Consider the following 14,997-nt stretch of genomic DNA (forward strand, 5'->3'; position numbering starts at 1 on the left):
CTCCGGGAAAGTCAGTCGAAATTCAAAAATTTTAAGGGCCAGTAAAAAGCTCTTATCCCCAGCAAAGCACATCCCAACGGATTAACTTCAGGTGTCAAAGTTCAAAACTCAAGATTCAAAAATTCAAAATTTCGATGCCAAGCTCCGTCCTGAACTGAAGGCGGAAAAATACAAGTACAAATCGGAGTCATCACCAACCGCACCGAGGTAGACTCTATCCTTTTTCTAACGTCTGTTTTATGCAGGTACCGGGGTACAAAGAGTGGTCTCGATTGCAGAACATCTTGACCATTCTCCGTCCCTTTCGAAATACTTTGACTTGCGCTTTCCTAACCGAACGCTTAGTCAAAGGGGGGCTTCTGTAGACACCTAATTTGTGTCTCCCCTTTGGATGATGACGATACCATTATCCTTGTTAGGCGATTGGAGTAACTCCAGGCGGAAATCCCAATTACTAAGAACACCTCCAAAATCCAAGGGCCAAAATCCAATCCCCGAGACTGTTCCCCTCCCGGAACTCGGTATAAAATACAACTTCCAAAATCCAACTTCAAGATTCGAGTACAATCTCAATTAGTGGACCATCCCATTGGTTTTACTAGGCCTTTTCCACTCAAAAACATATAAGGCAAGTCAAATTCGGGCGCCGACCCACAAAATCGAGCATGCCAGGCCCCGTCCCGTAAAACCGGAATTCAAAAACCCGAGAAAGGCTTGTTTTTAGACGCTAAACGATGCCTTAACCTCCAAGCAAATACAAAACGCCAAACCTAGTACGATTCGTACAACGGGTACAACATTACAAGACAAAACAAGGACGATTTCCTCTCCTTGCTTTGGCGGCATTCAAGCCACGTCAGCAGCGCGCAACGCTGGCCTGGCGCCAGGCGCTGGCGTGTGCTGGCGTTTTGCTTCATTCCCTCCTATAAATACCCCTTATTTCCATCGAAAAAAGGAGGAGCACAACATATACAACGTCGTAATTTCGACATTACTCCTCACAATACAAACTCAAAAACTCCTCAAAAACACATACAAAATTCCTAAATTCAAAAGCAATTGGGAGCTCGTGCCTAAGCCTAACTAGGTAAATCCGAATCCCATTTTAATCAATCATGCTATTTTGATTTCAAATGATTAGCAAGTTGGTGTTTTTTGCCATAAAAAACACCACTTGCAACAATCATACATGCTTTTTCAAAAATACAAACTTTTTCAAAATACAAAATACAAACTTTCAAGATTCAAGGATGTTCAAAGTTGCTTACATTCATCTCTTTGAACTAGAATCACCTTCAAGTGTGGAATAATCAAAGATGACACCTTTTTAGCATTTAAAGGCTTAGTCTTTTGAGATTCAAGACTCCATTTTTCAATATACAAGTTCAAGTTTTCAAATTTCAAGATCCCACCATGTTTAGGGTTGTTCATAACTACCTCTCTAAACTAGGATCATTTCAAGTTCAAATTTCAATCATTTCAAGTTCAAACATTTCAATATTCAAGCTTTCAATTTCAAGTTTAATATGCAAAATCTAGGATATTTGGGTTGAGCAACCTCTCCCAAGTTGAGATTTTTGGCTTTGAATTCGTGTCGGGCGCACTTATTTTTAAGGAGCCGCTTGGCGTTCGAATCTCATGTGCCCAAGTACAAATTTCAATTATGCACCTTTCGATATCGCAATTTCAATACCGCACCTTTTAATATCGCACTTTCAATATCGCACTTTCAATTTCGCACTTTCAATACCGCACTTTCAATACCGCAATTTCAATACCGCAATTTCAATACCGCAATTTCAATTTCGCACTTTCAATTCCGAACCTTTACTTGCCTAGTCCATTTCTAGGCAATGTGGACCTACTCCCTAGTCCTTTTCTAGGGGGTCTTGTATTTACTAATTCCGCACTTTATTTAGTATTGTGATGTTGCTTTATGTGCTTTATCGCTTTCATCACCAACATGCTAAATACCACAAAATACAAAGGTTACATCACGCTTAACGAAGATATTTTTGGACAAACCGACCTTAGGTTCCTTAAATCAATCTTTTAAGCAAAGTGACCACCGTACAATTAGAAATTCTATTTTGCTCTAAATTTCAAACCCACATAGTCTAATCTTAGGGTTTATTTTCGAAATAATGTTGTGCCAACGTACTTGAATATTTCTAAAGCTCGCCGAATAAGCATTTTCATTCCCGAGCCCGGATCTCACCCATCCGTTTCAAGGATTCAAGGCCTTATCCAAAAATAGAGTCATTTTGCGGTCTTCCCAAACGGGACCTAAAATAAAGTTTGGTGGCGACTCCTTCGAGGTGCAAAAAACAATTCAACGGTTCTCTAAACGAACCGTCGCGTGCCAAACCCCCCTTGTAGGAAACGAGAAAAAAAAACCCCCCTACAATAACCTCGAGTTCTAGCTTTCCAAAACCAATTAGCCTCCAACTAGGAAACCAAACCCCTAGGAGCATCATTCAAACCTCATGCATCTAAATCGCCGATTTAAGGTCTTTTAGGAGTGCCACTCCATTCGATTGAAAACCCTCAAACACGCCTCACGCACAAATGCCAAATTCAAAATTCAATCCAACGGCGTCATAATGCCGGATTTTCGAGTCCAAATTCCAAGTTTCAAATTTAAAATACAATCCAACGGTGTTATAATGCCAGATTTTCCACTCCAAATTTCAAACTTCAAATACAAAATTCGATCCAATGGCGTTATGATGCCGGATTTTCCATTTCAAACCTCAAGTTTCAAATTCAAGCTCAAATCCAACGGCGTCATAATGCCGGATTTTCTAGTCAAAGTTTCAAATTCCAAGTTCAAAACTCCAAATCCAACGGCGTCATTCCGGATTTTCTAGTTCAAACATTCAAGTCTTCAAATTTCAAACTCAAGTTGCCAATTCCAAATCTCAAAGCCTCAAATGCCCAAACTCATATCGGCGTAATGCCAACTTTTCTACTCCAACTTTCAAACCTCAAATCCCATGTCAATCTTTCGAGTTTCAAGTCCTATGCTCAAAGTTTCAAGTTCCAAATTCATGCCGTCGTAATGCCGACTTTTCCATTCCATATTTCAAACCTCAAGTTCGAAGTTCAAATTTTCAATCCTTCAAATCTGAAGTCCTGCATTCGAGAACTTCCAATTCCAAATCCATGATGGCATGATGCCGAGCTTTCCTCATTTCAATCTCATTTTCAAAACACTTCAAAATTCCAAGTCCACGGCGGCATGATGCCGGACATTCAAATTTCCAAATTCAATATCTCAAATCCATGGCGGCATAATGCCGGATTTTCCGAATTCAAAGCCTCATATTCTATATACAAAAGTGCGTCTTTTCCATTTCAAAGTTCAAACTTCGAATCAAATTCAAACTTCAAACTCATTTTCAAGCTACAAATCCTTGCTTTCCGTTGCTCTCAAATTCAAAATTTCAAACATTTCCAATGGGTTGAAAATCCCTTGAAATAATACAAGTCCAATTGTCAAATGGGTTGAAAATCCCTTGAAATAATACAAATTCAAAAGCCTCCAATTTTCCAATGGGTTGAAAATCCCCTGAAATAATACAAGTTCAAATTTCGGATCCTATTCCTGTATTGAAATCCCCCTAAAATATTTCAATGGGTTGAAACTCCCCTAAAATACCTTAGAATCCAACGGGTTGAAATTCCCCTAAAATATTGACGGGTTGAAATTCCCTTGAAATAATACAAAATTCAATTTCCTAGTACAAGTCCAATTTCGAAATTCTCGATGGGTTGAAATCCCCCTAAATAGTTCAATTTCCAAAAGGTCAAAATATTCTTTTTCGGTATTCCAAGTTCTAGTACAAAGAGTCAACTTCCACAAAAGAATGAAGACTCCTCTCAAACACTTCCAACGGGTTGCAAATCCCGAATACAAGTACAAAATCCAAAATCCCGAATCTTCGGAGTGACACTTAGAGTCAAGTCTAGGTCTCATTCATTGAATGCATATCATATCATGTGTCGGGAAGTTCAAGCTCTAAGGTTCAAAATCATGTGCTAAATAGGTGCTTGGACTCCTCCTCTCAAAATCCTATCAAAATGACTTCACTAGCAGCAGCTGTTGCAGAGCTCTATGAACGTGTTGAGGAAGCTGAGGCTCGCATAAGGGCTCTCGAGGACAATCAAGAAACTCTTTTCCATGCTATGGGTCCTTTCGAGGTGGAGGAAATCTTTCATAACCAAAAGCCCGTGCTCCACCTTGCGCAGCCAAGTGAACCTGGAGTACCTCAAGAAGACATTTGTGGGATATGGGCCAGCGATGATGAAGACACATATCAGGACCCTCCTATTGAAAATATCTCTGACGATGAATGCCGAGAAATTGTGAGCGACGACTGGTACTTGGACCCTAAAGCAGAAAACAGTGTTCAAGTCATGACTAGGTCTGGTCAAATTCAAGAGCCAGCCAACATAACAACACCGGCAACTAATGTTCCTCTACCCACTGAGGAGAACCCTTTGATCAAGCAATTGAAGCGCACTAAGGCAGAGGTTAATATTTGGCAACTCATGGCTTCCTCTGTGGAGCACCACACTGCTCCTATCAAGTTGAATGTCACCCCAGAAGTCACTCCTGACGAATTGGTTGGGTTACTTACAAATCTGGAAGAAGGAATCACCTTTACTAATGAAGACCTCCCACCTGAAGGGGCAGACCATCACAAGGCTCTCTATCTGACTGTGGAATACAAAGACAAAATCATTCCCATGACTCTAGTGGACAATGGATCAGCTATCAATGTGTCTCCTCTTCGCACTGCTGAGAATTTGGGTTTCACCCCTAGTGACTTTTCTAGTTCCTCCCAAGGTGTTCGTGCCTATGACAACACTCGCCGGGAAGCAACGGGAACTCTCACTCTACTACTCCGCACAGGACCGATTGAGCGTAAAGTAAGCTTTCAATGGCTCAACATCAAAGCAAGTTTCAATCTCCTTTTGGGGAGACCTTGGATCCATGACCTCAAAGCAGTGCCATCCTCACTCCATCAGAAAGTCCGAATGGAGGTCCAAGGAAATGTCATTACCCTCCATGCGTGCCATCCAAGGACCAAGATAGCCGATAAAGCTCTGATATTAATCGAACATGATGACAATGACGAAGACCTTTGGGAATTTTGTGCTGAAGTTGGAGCCATCGAGTCCAAAATGAATCCCATGGAAAAGCGCATGATGATCAAGCGTGGGCGCTTCTTGGGCACTACTCTGCCACCGCCTACCGAATCTCCTTTCAAGGCCCAAGGACAGACTAATTGTTGCGGTCTAGGATACAAGCCGACTAAGTTCGATGACAAGCAAAAAAAGGCTAAGCTAAAGGCCCGTCGAGCTGGCAATGATCAATTCAAAGTACCTCCCCATCAACTTCCACTCAATGGGAAATTCGTAAAAGAAGGAGAGGATGACTTGTACTTTGACTTTCCAGAGCCTCTCTATGACTCTTTAGGAGGGATCCTTTACCCCGGATTCGAGATCTTTCAAGACTGTCACTTTCTAGAGGATGCTTTTCCAATACAAGACAAGGCTACCCCCAAATGCCTTGATTCATCAGCTTTCGGTCTATTGTTTGGCCAGGAAATAACCCCAACCATTTCCGAAGACACCATGGTTCAAATGATCACTCAAGTCGAAGATTTCGACCCATCTAAGATAATTACTCCAAGTGAAAAGATGGTCAACGGCTGGAGAAAGTCTCTCAACATATCTGCTCCAAATGGAAAAATGTTCAAGATTACTGTGGGCGAAGGATCTATGATGAGCGAGTCCGAGTCGGAGGATGAGTCTGGATCTGAGTCTAGCAATGAGTCTAAGAGTCTAGAACTAGAGTATTGCATCAATCAAGAGCCTCTAAAGGTCGAGCTTCAAGTCAAAACATTCGATGTAATGATTGCTGATTTGAATAACACTTCAATTTCTACTTACTCCTCGAGTTCTAATTCAAAACACAATCCTAATCCAAACAACTTTGCTTCACAAGAAACTAACCTTGAAATTCTAAAAGCTATCGAAAATCGTGAAAACAGGACGCCCATAATTGAGGAAACAGAAAAAATCAACCTTTCTAACAACAGTGATTCAAAACTAGTTCAGATTGGTTTAACTCTTTCTCAAGCAGAGCGGGATGATCTCATCAAGCTACTTTCAGAGTACATAGACGTCTTCGCATGGTCCTATCATGATATGCCAGGGGTCGATCCAAGCATCGGCCCATCAAGCAGAGACTCCGTTGCACGAAACCGGACGTTTCCCTCAAAATTCAAGAAGAGGTCTCCAAGCAGCTAGAGGTCGGGTTTACTCGAGAAGCAAAGTATCCAGAATGGATCGCAAATGTCGTTCGAGTTCCAAAGAAAGACGGAAAAGTACGAATGTGTATGGACTATAGAGATCTTAACAGGGCCAGCCCTAAAGATAGTTTTCCATTGCCCCACATCGACATCTTGGTCGACAACACCGCAAATCATGCCTTACTCTCTTTTATGGACGGGTATGCAGGCTACAATCAGATTTCCATGGAAGAGGAGGACATAGAGAAGACAACCTTCATCACTCAGTGGGGTACATATTGCTATACAGTTATGCCGTTTGGACTAAAGAACGCAGGAGCAACCTATCAAAGAACAGCCACATCCATCATGAGCGATATGATTCACAGGGAAATTTAGGTATATGTCGACGACATGATCGTCAAATCCAAAGAGCGACACGAGCATACCTCAGTACTTTGGAAGTTTTTCAACAGGCTCAGGCAATACAACATGAGGCTCAATCCTCAAAAGTGTGCATTCGGGGTCACGTCAGGCAAGTTACTTGGATATGTTATCAGCTCTCGGGGCATAGAGGCTGATTCTTCGAAAATCAAAGAAATTCTGGAGATGCAACCACCAACGAATGAAAAGGAAATCCGGGGTTTTTTCGGCAGACTACAATATATCAGTAGGTTCATTTCAAGACTCACAATGATCTGTGAACCGGTATTTCGAAAGCTCCGAAAAAGCGAGCCCAAAGTGTAGGATGACTGAAGGAAATATGTCCTTCACCCAAGGTGCATTAAGTCTAATACCAAGGTTCAGATTAATTGCAAACAATTAATTCAGTGAGATCAAGTGATCGGAACAGCTAGCTGGAGCAATGCTTCCGATCAGTGAGTTCTAATGGATATTGAACTCACAACTTACTCTTGACTGAACCTACAAGGTCACACCAATGACACGTAACAGATCACCGGATTAAATGAATCGAAAATTCATTTAATAGCTTTTCGGGATTTTAGTTGGAAACGTATTATACGATACGACCTTGCATCGGAATCGTATATCGTATCGCGGATATTCGTAAGCTAGGCGAGACGAATAAATCGTATCGTACGACGGTGATTCGTCGTATACGAAACGATAAATAAATATATCGGAAATATATTTAATCGCGAATACAAGGAGCGGCCCACGAGCCGAGTGCACGAAGCACTCGAAGCCCATGGGCGCGCGCACGAATAGGCGAGCAAGCAAAGCAACGCAGCAGCAGCGAGGCCCTTGTGGCGCGGAGCTGTGCGCGTGCATGCGGGCCGAGACCACAACACAGCAGTAGCGCAGCCCATGGCCCACTGGCTGTGCGTGTCCGTGTGTTTTGGCTTGAGGGCTTGCTAGCCGGCCTTGCCTCTTGGCTTGGTCGGTTAGTAAGGTTATGTAAATAACCTTACAACCTATTTTCCAACTTAGCACAATCATAACACAATACACACAACCCTAGGAGAAAACAGAGAACCCTAATTCTCTCTGTGCCTCCATAGTGTGTTCATCCCAAAAGGCAAAGTATCTTGATCAATTGTCTAAGCTACGATAATCAAGACGGATCTGAACGTGTCGGTGAACCAAGTAGAGGAACGACAAGTGGAGTTCTTTGTTCGTGTTCGTTGACAGATTATTGTGGAAAACACGCTTCGAATGTAAGTTTGCTTAATCTGTGCTTTATACATGTTTCCTGGCTTTGGGAATTGTTCCGCACATGTTATTATGTATAGCTGTATTCCCCTACAGTGGTATCATGAGCCTTATGTATTCAAAGCATGAATTAGCATGATTATTATTGTTTTTGCATCTGTCGAAAAATTTGGAATTTTTGTTGATTTTTCGGAATTTTTACGAATTATTGGATGAATTGCGTAATAATCAGGTCCGAAATCAAAAATGTTCGTTTTTTCGAGTTTTAAAACCCTAATCTGATGGGAAACGATTTTCTAAGATCATCTAATGGGAACGGAATTGCAAAAACAGGCCTCGAAGTGTCGTTTCATGGGCGTTTTTTGTTAATTTTTCATTAAAAATTAATAGTGTCGGACAGTAATTCAATTAAAAGGTTGACTTAAACTACTCGGATTTGCTTCAAATTTTGACACAATCTTTCTGGGTATATTCTTGATCTATGGTAAAAAGTTCAGATTTTTCCGATAAGTATAAACCCTAATTTTGCCTTTCCCCGATTGGTAAAATTTGAAACCCTAATTGAATTTTAATTAATTTTGGTTTAATAATTCGGTTAATTGGGAAAGTGGATATAATTTGATGGGTCAGTGGCTAATTTTAAAAATTATTGGATTAAAATTTTGAATGGTTTCGTTAATTTTAATCGCACTTAAACCAAATTATTAAAAATCTGAAATTTAATTGTTTATGAACGATTTAAAGCTTCGGATTTTATTAATTAAAAGTTCAAACTTTGAATGTTGATTCGTTCGTTCTTAAAAGTTTGAATATTTTTAGCCCTTGATTTAATAATTTTACGAAATTGGATTGTCGTTAAAGTTTGTTGAATCGTTAAAAATCGGTTTTTTTCGAAAATAAAAATCGTAACTTTTTGAAAAATAAAATTAATGCAAGTTCGTGAAATTAAATTTAATTTTAATTAAGTTGGTCCGTATCACGAACCAAAGGCACGAACACATGTGTGTGGTGGGCGTGTGGCTCGACGAGCCATGCGAGCTACCGTGCGCAATCGAGTCGCAGCGACGCGGGCAGCAGCATGCACGCTGCGTGCCGCGCGCGCTGGGCGAGAGGTCAAGGGCGTGTGTTGCACGCATTGCAGGGCGCAAGCCCTTGCGATGGTGCAGCGATGCGCTACGAGGAGTCAAGCAAGGCACGTAGGGCAGCAGCGATGCTGCGGGTACGCGTGCGCTGGCGTGCGATGGGTGCGGGCTATGCTCGCATGCCTCGTAGGCCATGCGACGGCTGCGATGGCTGCGGGCTATGCTCGTGTGCCTCGTAGGCCACGCAATGCTAATGGGCTGGGCGCAAGCCTAGCCCAAGTAAGCACATGACAATTTTTTTTTTGTGTTGGGCTTGACTTATTTGCATTAATTTGAGCTAACCGGATATTTAATTTAATATTTTATTTGCTTGGGCCGGGCCGCGAGTTTTAATTTAATATTTCATAATTAATTTTCCGGAATGATTATTGGTTTGAGTGGGAGCCACTAAATGAAATTAAAATGAAATAATTATTTTAATTATTTTCGTAGGTCGCATTATTTTAATTAAATTTAATTTTAATTAGAATAAAGTCTAAGGATTAATAATTTGGAAATTGATTAATCTTTTAGGACGCGTTTATGTGAACGTGAATTTTAATTAATTCATGTAAATACTTGCATATTAATATGGCCCATTCGTTTTAGCACGTGAATGGGTGAATGCATAGAATATATTATTTTATGTAATGCAGGTACTCCAAGTGACTAGTATGGCCAATTTAGGATAGTTAAATACGGTATGAGTACCGTTCTATCTTTGAATGTAAAGTTTTAAATATTTCTGCGTACCATGGAAATTTTGATGTAATTTATTATTTTCAAGTATTTCTAAGTTTAGAACTTTAAGTTAGCATTTGAACGAAGATTCAAGACAATGCCAAGCTAACAAGGAGGTGATGAAGATTGGATGCTTCAAGACAAGATGTTTTAGGCCATACTAGATCACCATTTCTTTATGCAATTTAATATATATATATATATATATATATATATATATATATATATATATATATATATATATATATATATATATATATATATATATATATATATTATGCGTGAATGTATGTATGCTTTGCATGAACAGGTTGTTTCCTATGAATCGATTAGTTTTAAGTTCACTAAATAATCGAACCAACATAGAAACAACTAGGTCCAAGTAATATTGAGTTTAAAAATTGCCTTCCAAATCAACACTTACAAAAATCTAGGGATCTAAGATAGTAGGTTTACGCTAAAGCGAGGTGCTATTTTAGTTGACTTAGGTGGTAAGGCGTCCTAAAGGAGCACGTTTATTGTGGTTACAACTCAAACAACAATGGCATTATGTTGTGGCAATGGGATAAATTATGGCATTAATTTATTAACCAAGAGTAATTTGGAGATTACTAGCAATAGGTTTTGCTTACCTAAAATCTTAAACTACTTAAGACATGCTAAAGCTGCTTAAGGATTTAGGACTTTTGGGGTCTTGGAATCGTTTCATTCATTTTGGACCATGTTTTTGCTTTTGCATGAATGAAATGTTTTAATAGCTTTGATGATTGCGTGAATGCTTTTATTTCAAGTTATTAAGGTATGATAAATGTTTTCTTTGCTAGTTCATTTTGTAGAATCGTAAATCTTAAACTTTATTGCGTTCGGACGATAGAACTGCGATATTTCCTCGGTCGATTGGTAACTATTTTGAGAGCGATTCTCAAAGAAAAGGAGAGTGAGAGCGTATCTTGAATGCTATTTTCTTATAGTGATCTTCATGGTTGTTTTCAAACTAAAAATTTGAATGGTAGACCAATTGGACCTCATATATTCAAAATACTAGGCAGTTTTGAAATAATGAAGTACTGAGTTAAATACTCATGTATAACCAATGGTTAACAACCAATCTTCTTTTGATTCGATAATGAACTAGACTCATTGGATGTGGTCATTCAAAGTGAATAAAAGAAAGGGACTTTGTACGCATAACAAAGTAAGAAGATCAAGCAAAGAGTAAAATCTTTAGGACTATAAGAAAACGTGCTGGAAAGGATAGGAAAGGGGAACAAAAGAAATGAATTCAATATTCAATTTCTACCTAAAAGTTTGTGTTAAAGAGAAACGACTTAGCAAATAAACTCCTATGGTATTAGATTACCGCTTGAGGTTCTAAACTCTTGTTAAGAACTCAAATTCCGGGAGCTAAGTCTGGTTATTGACCTACAAGTAGGAAATGAAGCAAAGTTCTGCTACATTAATTGTAGGGTCATTGTGTTTGTTTTGAAGTCATTCTAAAGGCTGGAACTTAATGGTATTATGTTCCATTAATCATCATAATCAATTTCTGTTTGGACAACGGAAAGACCCACATTCAAAGTAAACAAAAACCTTCGTTAAGTGTTTATTTGAATGAAATGGTCATTTAAGGGCTGAGTCATATGATTGATTAATAAACAAACGAATCTCTTCACACTCAAACTTCAGAAGGTTCAAATCAAACATTTTGATTTTTGTTCAACATATCTTTGGCAATGGCATACGACCATATCAACAAGTCAACATTCTATGATTCCATGGCATGGATTTATGAAAGTTGGTTAATTAAAGACACGTGGGTCTTACTTGTTGAACATGACATAGAAATGGACTACTGTTAGAAGTTTCTAGACAATGAAGTTCATGGGCCAAAGATGGATTTTATGACTTACCTATTTCACAAGAATTTGAGAAAATATGGCTATATTTACTCAAAGTGAAATATGTGAAATGCTTCAATGCGATTCACAAAAGAGTATAAAATCAACTTGGCAAGAATTTTGGAACATCTAGGCTGGGTCAGGGTGATGTTTGCATGAGCCAAGAAAGATTATCTAGATTGCTTATATGGCATTATAATAATCGAAGCTCCATGGTATGTCCAAATGGAGATATCGGAATCTATTTCGATTAACGATAATCACGACTATTTTCCTATATAGTTTCTAAATGATACTCTCAAATGACTATCACACTAAACAAAGTTGTCAAAGCTAAGGATAAGATGTCATAAGGATTGAACTTCGGTTCAGTATATCTTTTCAGTACATATATATCTAGGGTTGTCGAACCCAGTGGGAGTTAGTGTTTACATCAAACAAACTCAAGGATAGATATATGTTTCTTTATGAGCGACTCATAGAAACAAAAGGTATTGATTCTACCACAAATCTGAGAACATATCGTTATTGCTTAAGATAATGTCTTTTAGGAAACCATCATATTTCCAAAAAGGCAAGTGGGAGAAAAATGACCTCGAATGGACTTCGAGTCAAGCAACAAACAAATGTAGGATACTTAGGAGTCTTTGGAAAATCTCTGTACTTAGAAGCCTTTGGAAGAGCTTCAGGAAGACTTTAGAAGTGCTTCAAGAGAATCCTAATACTCAAAGGACTTGAGTAATGTCTTTATAGACACTAAACGTTTGATGTTCATTACCTAGGTAAAGCGTATAAGGAATAGAATTCAACCAAGATAGATACATAGATATCTTGAGGAATGAAAACTATGAAGACTTTGGAAAGTGCTTCAAAAACATACGACTTACAGGTTAGCTACGACGAATTAAAAATTCCCAAGTATGGTTTGAGGCCATCAGAAACATAAGTATGGTTCGAGGCCGTACAAAAATTGTTTGAGGCCATTTCATCCAAAGTACCTTCATCTTGAAGAATCAAATCTATGATTTGGTTGATTTGCATAAAGGGTTTACTCCCATTGGTTGCAAAAATATTTTCAAAACATATAAAGATGGTATTGTATGCACATACAAAAGAGAAGCTATATTGGTGGTTAAAGATTGTAAACAACTTCATGGCGTTGATAATGTTGAAATATTTTTCACCAAGTCGAAATGCTTGAACTATTTTGGATAAATCTAGCAATCATTGCGTATGGAAATATGGCAATTGGAAAACGAAACACCTTACTCAATTGGACTTGTAGAAAGGAATTGTGTACATCACACAATGTAAAAGTTTTGGATGCTAGATAAAAGAGCAAGCTTAAGAAATCTATTCGTAGATTAAAGCATGCAAGTGGGAATTGGACCATATTTGTCTAAAAGGCTATTGAGAAATTATAGCTTTATGAAAATATGGATCATCTTATAGATGAGGAGTTTAGTGGGAGCTAAGTCAAGTTTATTGGTTATATATATGAGATACATATCTCTGTATTGAAAATGACATTCAAATTCAAAATGGTTAGATTTGAAAGTATTTTATTAGAACCACGGAGAAACTTAGAACATACTGGGTTAAAGATCTATTGGATAGGATCTAAACCGTTGTTTGGATTCTGTAAAAGTAATTACTAAATCAAACACAATGGAGACACTAAAAAGAGACTCTCAACCCATATGAGTAAGTCTAAGTTATGAATGCTTTAACTAAGTATAAAGCTAGGCTGTTATCACTAAAGTTAAGCATGAAGGACCTTGAAGAGGTGCCTTCACCTTATATCACATGGCAATGCCAAGATTTTAGCAACATTCAGTGTCTCTTGAAACAGAATGAAGCTAAAAGTTACATGGATGGATTTTAAAATGCGAATGGTTTTTGCATAACAATCAATCATGTATAATGTGATATATAGATCACCAAGATAACTCGTGAACATTGGATCGTGACGAGTTTATACCAATCTATATTGATTTGGATCAAAGATCGTTGGAACAGTATCAAGACCATCCAATACATTTGGATATGTAGGATGAACACTTGATAAGAGGAAGTGAAGATAACTAAAGTTTTGATGCTACATGCATTTGCCTAAGCAAAAGTTAGGTCTTGTTGTTAGGCAAACCACAAACAAACACGGGCAATTAGGCGTCGTGATTCAAAGGTTGTTACATAGGTTCTAAACCATATGTGATGCATGGGAAACTGAATAAATGATTAGTTTCCAAGTTCTCAGTTGAAAGATGTATCTCCCACATCTATGTGAACTGGTTGGAGTATTCCAAAAGGGAAGCATCATTTGAAATTCTACATAATTGAAATGAATTCATTATTGCCTAAGAAGCAATAAAAGGGAATTTTTTTTAGTGGGAGTTCTTCAATGAACTCAGGTTGATCACAAGTCTGCTACCTGAATGATTTTCTATTTTAGATATGATTATCATTCTAAACAGCAACCAAAGAGTAGATCATTCTAGAAACACATTCAAATATCTTTTCATCTTACATCGAAAGGCTTTTGATAGAAAAGATGCTAAGGATAACAAAGTATGATAAACTAAACCTCTGCATTGAATAATACACAACATTCATATGCAGATATGGAATCAAGTTTGAGTTCCATGAATGTTTTAAGTATTGGGTGAAAGGCCTATATCTGTAAAACATTAAATGCTTGATTTTGGGTTAGAGGCCCACAAATTGGTAAGCATTTGGTTTAAACATTTATCATTTATGAAATTATATTTCATAGTTCATTTAATCTTGGTTTAGTATTAAATGATAAGTCCATGTGATTCAAAACATTCAAATGGGATGTCAAGATGGATTCTTCGACAAAGAAACACCCATAAGTGAATTGAATATTGAAGTCACAAAGGATCCCTAATCCAGGTCATTGAAAGGTGGACGACCAATGACTAAGATTAGATTGCAAGTAGATTACTTAGTTCTGTTTCTTGAACTAGAGTGACTGGATGTCAGAATCTTTTGCATAGATACTTATTGGATCTTGTATCGGATTGACCATGAGAACACTTTAAGAGATTAAAGTCATGTCATAGGTAGTTCTCATTAATGGTGATTAGAAACCGTTCCTCAGAACATGAGCGATTATGTCTGCTCGTTTGAGAATTAGTTCGCTTTGATACTAGCTAAACGTTGCACCGTAAAAGGAGGCTATAAAAGCAGTTATTGGGCGTACTATGAATCAAAGTGAGTGTTCATAGATTGCAAGAATGG

This window comes from Spinacia oleracea, chromosome 5 (assembly GCF_020520425.1).
Source record: "Spinacia oleracea cultivar Varoflay chromosome 5, BTI_SOV_V1, whole genome shotgun sequence".
Lineage (NCBI taxonomy): Eukaryota > Viridiplantae > Streptophyta > Magnoliopsida > Caryophyllales > Amaranthaceae > Spinacia > Spinacia oleracea.